This window comes from Perca flavescens, unplaced genomic scaffold (assembly GCF_004354835.1).
Source record: "Perca flavescens isolate YP-PL-M2 unplaced genomic scaffold, PFLA_1.0 EPR50_1.1_unplaced_scaf_157, whole genome shotgun sequence".
Lineage (NCBI taxonomy): Eukaryota > Metazoa > Chordata > Actinopteri > Perciformes > Percidae > Perca > Perca flavescens.
Window position 1 is genome coordinate 1 of NW_021166578.1, and position 6,971 is coordinate 6,971.

At 40.0% G+C, this 6,971-nt stretch overlaps 1 long non-coding RNA gene across 1 annotated transcript; it reads right to left on the bottom strand.

The window, feature by feature from the left end:
* Positions 1-1,485: 1,485 nt before the first annotated feature.
* On the bottom strand, positions 1,486-2,279 carry LOC114551552 (uncharacterized). Its single transcript, XR_003691921.1, has 3 exons — positions 2,252-2,279; positions 1,783-1,842; positions 1,486-1,581 (listed from the first exon to the last, which is right to left on the bottom strand). It is a non-coding gene; the product is annotated as an uncharacterized LOC114551552 (long non-coding RNA).
* Between the last annotated feature and the right edge of the window lie 4,692 nt (positions 2,280-6,971).

Here is a 6,971-nt window from a genome sequence, read left to right on the forward strand (position 1 = left end):
TGTCTGTAGCTAAGTTTCCATCCACTTTTCAATCAAATTATTTGAAGTTCGGTAAAAAAACTCATGCGAATAAAGGTGGTGAAAGTGTGTTTCCATCAAACAGCTTTAAAGCGAATAAAAACCTGTGCGTAATGACGTCACATGCTGTTTTGCGATTAAATTGGTATATCGACTTGATTTGAGACATTTTAAGGTGTTTTATTTTTGCACTGAATCGCACAAGATTCAAGCGAACTTTTGCGAACAAAGTTTTGCTAGACAGTAGTTGTTGTTGTTGTTGTTAATATTAGAAGCCAAGCTATAAGCTCCGATGGGCCTTTGGCTGAGGATCTGATCCAGCTCATCAAAAAGGTGGAACTTGCCTTTTATTTTCCCTCTGGCACCGCTGCGAGACAACTCTCTTTTTTGAGCCGTGTACTATTGCTGTTTGAGCGCCTTCCATTTACTCCGCGGGACGTCCCATAGCTTGTCGTAAGGGACATTCTAAAACGCTTAACGTGAAAAAGCTTAACGTGGTTTAATATCTAAACAATGATCAATCATTACCAGATGTATCATGGTCATATCTTGTCATGAACACTTAAGCCTGTCAAAAAAACTAAATCGAAATCCAACGATTATAGAAGTTATCTCACGTTAATGTGTCAGATAACGTCCATAATATTTGGACATTGGGTTAGATTATTTGACCGTTTTCCGTGGTTATGATGGGTAATATGAGAGAGAAATTTGGTGATGATTGATCATTGTTTTGGTACATTAAACCACGTTAAGCTTTTTCCTCGCCATACGGCCACTGATGAAGAAAACAACGTGAGATAACTTCTATAATCGTTGGATTTCGATTTAGTTTTTTTGACAGGCGTAATTGTTCATGACAAGATATGACCATGATAAATCTGGTGAGGATCGATCGTTGTTTAGATACATTAAACCATGTTAAGCTTTTTCACGTTAAGCGTTTTTAGAATGTCCCTGTCGTAACCTTTGTTGGTCATTTCCTACGCGAGCTCCTGATAAATGATGGCGTTTCTTAGATTTTTGCTATCTAAAATAGCTGTTATATTTTTCTGGTAAATTCAATTTAAAAAGTATCGTCTCCTCGTTTGTCCACTTACATCTGTTTTTGTTGACACCTGTCATGTGTGCAAAAAGAGCGGAAATACTGGGCGGAAATGAACTGAAACTTTTTCTTGGTTGCAACCATAAAATGACCTAAAACTTAATCGCAATTCATTATTTATTCGGCAAATAACGTTTCCATCAGCGTTTATCGATAAGTCAGATATATCGATCAAGAGAAAATCCGATGAGACCGAACGTATTTTCTTTGAGTCGATATTCATGAAATTCAATCGGATTTTACTGTTTCCATATGGCATTTTTCATTCAATATCACTTAATTTGGATAAAACGGGTCGATGGAAACATAGCTTGTGTTTCTGTGAGAGGCTGGGCGTGGCCCATCTGCTTCCACTCACCTGCCAGTTCAATCAACCACCTGTGTAGCGGTTTCATGACACACCACAAAATCACCACGACACCACAGCTCTCTTTGGATCTTTGTTTTACTGAGTGAGTCTGTAATGACACAACATGTGACAGGGACTGCATCAGTTCCACACACCCTTTTCTCGGACTACTGTCTCTCTCAGTTTTCAAAACAGACTGAGCATAACAAAACATTTGCACAGTCTAAAGATAACAAAACATTTACACAGTATAGTAAAACATATTAATTGAAATGATCGTGATAGTGGTTATTTTCTTTGACAACCATACCTGTAATGACACAACATGTGACAGGATTTCATCAGTTCCACACACCCTCTTCTCAGACTACTGTGAGGGATACATAAAATAATAAAATAAAACAAATGCAAAATAAAGTAAACATGCCCTGCCTCATGTGTAATAGATCACAGGTAAACACAGAAACATCATATGTACACACACACTAGAACAGTAAAAATACACATCACATTTGTTCTATACAAATCCCTCAGGAAAACTACATTTCCCATAATGCCGCGGGTCGTGAGGCGCGAGTCTGAGCATGCAGCGGCAAAGCAGCGGCACTTCAAAGGAACACAGTGCGATACAAACTTTTGCAATAACTTTGAAACACATTACAATACAGACTCCAGCCATACACACCACATCTGTCCCTCGTCACTCCTCCAGAACATAGTCATGGCATAGTGCATCAACATTGGAATTACATTTATAAGCGGATACTCCGTCAACATACCTCTCATGCGCATGTACCACAATACACAGGTGATTCGCCAATCACAATTATAAACATATCTAAACGAAAACAATTCAACTCACAAGGCTAATCTAACATTATAAGAAGGTAGTAAAATCCCCCCCGTCATTGTCAACTAATGGAACATCCTGTTTCCCCTTTTGAGACAGTACCACTTAAGAAAATAAAGTTAGCTGGAATATACACAAAACACACTATTACACCTGAAAGCCCTCAGCACTGATTGCCATCAACTCCTGCTGCAGTATTTTACGCGGGTCTCACACTCCATTCCTCGCCAGTTTGTCGTTGTACCCACAGTGGTGAACTCTCTGTCAATTTTTCCAACCTTTCCCTCTTTACTTGCATTTCTGCTCACTGCCTTTTTTGTTACCTGTTGTCTGACCTTGTGCTCTGTTTTGCCTCTTTAGCCCTGCCGTGCTTTTACCTGCCTGTTTGGCTTGCCCAGCCTCGCTCCTGTTTTTCTCAGCCTACACTCAGCTCTCCGCCACAAACCCAGGCTGCCAACAACCTGCTACTATGCCCAGCTTCCCTTGAGCCCCATTTTTTCTGTTCTCCCTTTTTGTTAATAAACCATTAGTCTATATCCATGATGTTCCACTTTCAGGAGTGCTCTGGTGCCGCCGCAAATTCTGCCCGATTGTCCTTCTTTTCGGCTGGATGTCTGTCACCTTTCGGTTAATTGCTCCTCAGATCTCTGCAGGGTAAATCAGGACAGCTAGCTAGACATCTGTCCAATCTGTGTTTTCTGTTACACGACTAAAACAGCTTTTGTTCCTTCCCGAGGCTGTTTTGCAGCGGAACGGAGTCTGCTCAGTGCTTAGCACCGCCCAAGACGGTTGTGATTGGTTTAAAGAAATGCGAATAGACCAGAGCATGTTTTTCTTTTCTATCTGTATGTTTGCTGTGTTGTTGAGATTCTTCTTTTGTGTCTGTAGCTTTTCTAAGGATCCTAAACAGCTCTGGGTGTGAGGTTCAGTCAGGGGTCCTGACCTGTTTGTGCATCAGTGAGGGGTTTCCTTTACCCACCATCACATGGCCTCTGTTGAAGAACCATGCTGAGTACTCTGTCATCACCACGGTGTCACATCACACAGTGAACATCAGCATTACTGTATCTGTCAAAGATCACAACTACACCACTGTTGAGTGTGTCAGCAGAAGTGGCGTCAGGGAAGAAAAAGAACCTTACGATAAAAAACAATGAGTCAGAGGGTAAGCCCTCCCCAACTCCTAGACCACTGCTTTAAGAAATAATTTCCTCATTTAAAACTGCTTTTAAAAGTAGGCAGCAGTGATCACAATTGTTACTTTTTTATTCCAGATCAGCTCAAGACATTTTTCAAATTTTTATAAACATCTGCAAGTCATCATTGCATTTTTGATTGGGATACTTCTTACAGCTACCATCTGCTGCTTGGCCAGAAAATGCCACAGGTACATTAAAAAACAAAACAATTTTCTTTGTATAACTGTGCTTCTTTTTGACATATTGATCAATCATAAAGGACCTCAGTGTTATAGCTTCATCCATTTCACAGCAAATCTTAAATATGTGAACTACTTAAAGGGGTGATAGAATGATTATATAGGGTATTTCACACTGTTCCTTAAGGTCTCCTAATGGGGTATGTAACATTGGTTTGGCTGAATATTGCTCAAATGCTATTTTATGGGTCCTTAACTACCCTGTGAATATAGCCCTATTTGTAACAAGAGCTTTTCTTCCAAATATGGTATGCTCATGCATATGTAAATGAGCTGTGCGTTGATTGGTTTGAGCGAACCACATAGAAACACATTGGAGACTAGACAGCAGGTCTCATATTTCAGACACTACAAAGTTATACATTGTTTGTCTACTATTTTGTTATTAAATTCACTTCTGAGACTTTTTATGCGAGAAATCAACTATATAAAGCTCAAATATGGGCCGTTTTACCTAAAATTGATGGCTAATTGCAAATTTGGTAAGACGTGGTCGGACTTTGTGGAGCTCCACACAGTCTGACGAGAAAGCGGCAACCTCCATACCCAGTGAAAGTCACCGTTTCTCAGTTACTGGACGACGGGGCTGGGGCTCCGCGGAACTTCAGAGCTGCAAGCTAGGCTATGTGTCCCATTTAATCCTATGGGAAAAGATCGTTGCTACACTTTCTTTCGCATAATTGTCATAAATTTAGTTTGAATTTCATCACGACATGTATATCACAGCTACCCTAAATTCTTAACAAGCTAAGCTTTGTCCGATTTTAATTTAATGCATTTTTGTGAATTTTAGAGGTCTTGTTAGAGGAGGCAAGCTAGCTCTCATTGATAGAGCTCCATACAGCTCACTTGCAGGCAAGAGGTTTTTATTTCCCCAATCGTTTGTTTAAATAACTCAACACACATATCCATTATAAGATTAACTGGAACCTGTGGTAAGAGATTGCGGGCGTAATAAGCTCGCTGACCGCTCTCACACACACCAACCATTTAGCAGGAAGAGGGGAGCTGCAGGCCCTGGAGCGGCGCCAGGTAGTCCACTAACCCAGAAATGGTGACTTTGCGCTGGTATCGAGCACCGTGGGCTGCCAGCCGGACGGAGCTCCATCTCCTCAGAGCAGGCCGGTTTAGCCATCAATATTCGGTAAAACGGTCCATATTTGACTTCTACATAGTTGATTTCTCGTGATAAAAAGTCTCAGAAGTGAATTTAGTGGTAAAATAGCAGATGAACAATGTATACAATTTCTGAGATCTGGGCGCAACCTATTCAAAACTAAGCTGACCTCAGGTCAGTTGTGTAGCCTATGTAAATGTTTGGGCGTGACAAAGATAGAGACTAGAGCCAAATGAGGAGGAGATTTCTTTGAGATTCGTCCCTGTTTTCAGAGGCAGTTTCAAATTGTGAGATTTGCAGAGGAAAGAGGTGTTAATGGGATTTTTAGGTTCTATGTATGTACTATTTACCCACCAAACTGTCGTTATTCAACTATGACAAGGTAAAATCGCTTTGCATTCTATCACCCTTTAAAATAACCGTTTTTCAAGGTATGCCTAGAACATTTTTAAATGTGTTCATACATGTAGTATATACATGTTGTATACAAAATAATCTCTAAACTTGAATTTGATTATCACAGTTAATACATTTGTTTTGTTTTGTATTCATTGTTATAATAGTGAGCCAGTATGCTGCCTATTGAGCTGTCTTAAATTCAAGCAATAAATACCAATCAATTGTTACCTGATAAGTTGTAAAATCAAAATGAAAATTGTTAGCACTCAGTATTAGCTGATTAAATAAATATTATAATTATGATATATTGTTTAACTACATACTGTAACATGTTATGTAGTTAATTGTGGGCTGAAACATTGAAATCACAGGTGCAGTCCATTAAAAAAAAAAAATTAAAATGTGATACAATTTCTCCCCAGGAAGAGCTCTGGGAATGTGATTGAGACTCTGGAGATGGCATACGACTGGAAGCGGATCCATTGGTATTTTACATTAACACAACTAGTTATAATTATAAATTGTTGTGTTATGTGATGACTGACAATATTATATGTCATTGATGGACATATTTCATGTCTAGTGTACATACAGTTGTCTGGCTTGTATCAACTGGCAAATGATATATTATTTCCGAATTGTACCTGACAGATCGATGCTGGTCACAAGAGTGGAAAATGAAGTAGCCAATGACCAAGAGGCAGCTGAAGGAGGAGCCAAGGCTGCTGACCAATCAGCCACTGGCGTTGACGGGAACCAAAAGAGGTGGAATACGCTGACATTGACTTCACTTGTTGAATAGGAAGAGTCCCTGAAGGGCAAATAATACACAAGAGACCACAGAGACAGAGTATGCTGAAATTAAGAACAAAGAAATGGAGGAGAGACAAGACAATGGTGGAGAGGGCGATGAAATGTTAGAGGGCAATGAGGAGGAGGTGATGATGATGATGATAGGGGAAGATAAGGAGACACAAGAGGTATGTCTGCAGAGAAGGAGGGGAGGGGGGATAGTTTACTCCAATGTGAAAGAAATAATGGGAGAGGTTTAAAACCGTGCATACAACAGTTAAAGAAACGGACAGATGTTAGCAGAGGTGGATTTAAAGGGTCTACAGAAAGGAGGTGGGATGACGGAGGGGATTGATTTATGTGGGTGAGTTCTCTTATATTTTCTGATGTGATGGCTTCTCATTCAATGTTTATTGTAAATGGCAATCCTATGTGGTTTTGACCACAGCACTGTGCTTTGAGCCAGAGATCAGTTGACATCAGACATACAGTATCAACACTTCCACATGTTAGGTTTGTGCTATTTCATGTATTCATCTCAATTAAATTAAATTAAATAAAATTTTATTCATAGTATCAGATCATAACAAGATTTATCTTGAGACACTTTACAGATAGAGTAGGTCTAGACCACACTCTATAATTTACAAAGCCCCAACAATTCCAGCAATTCCAGTAATTCCTCAAGAGCAAGAAAAGCGACAGTGGCGAGAAAAAACTCCCTCTTGGGAAGAACCCCGGACAGACCCAGGCTCTGGTAGGCGGTGTCTGACAGGCGGGTTGGGGATATGATGAACAGTGGCATATAATAGTCAAATTAATAATGGAACAGTGACTTCAAATGGTAGTCGAGTAGTTCGCGTCATATCAGGCGCTGCAGGGCGCTGCAGGCGTTACAGGATG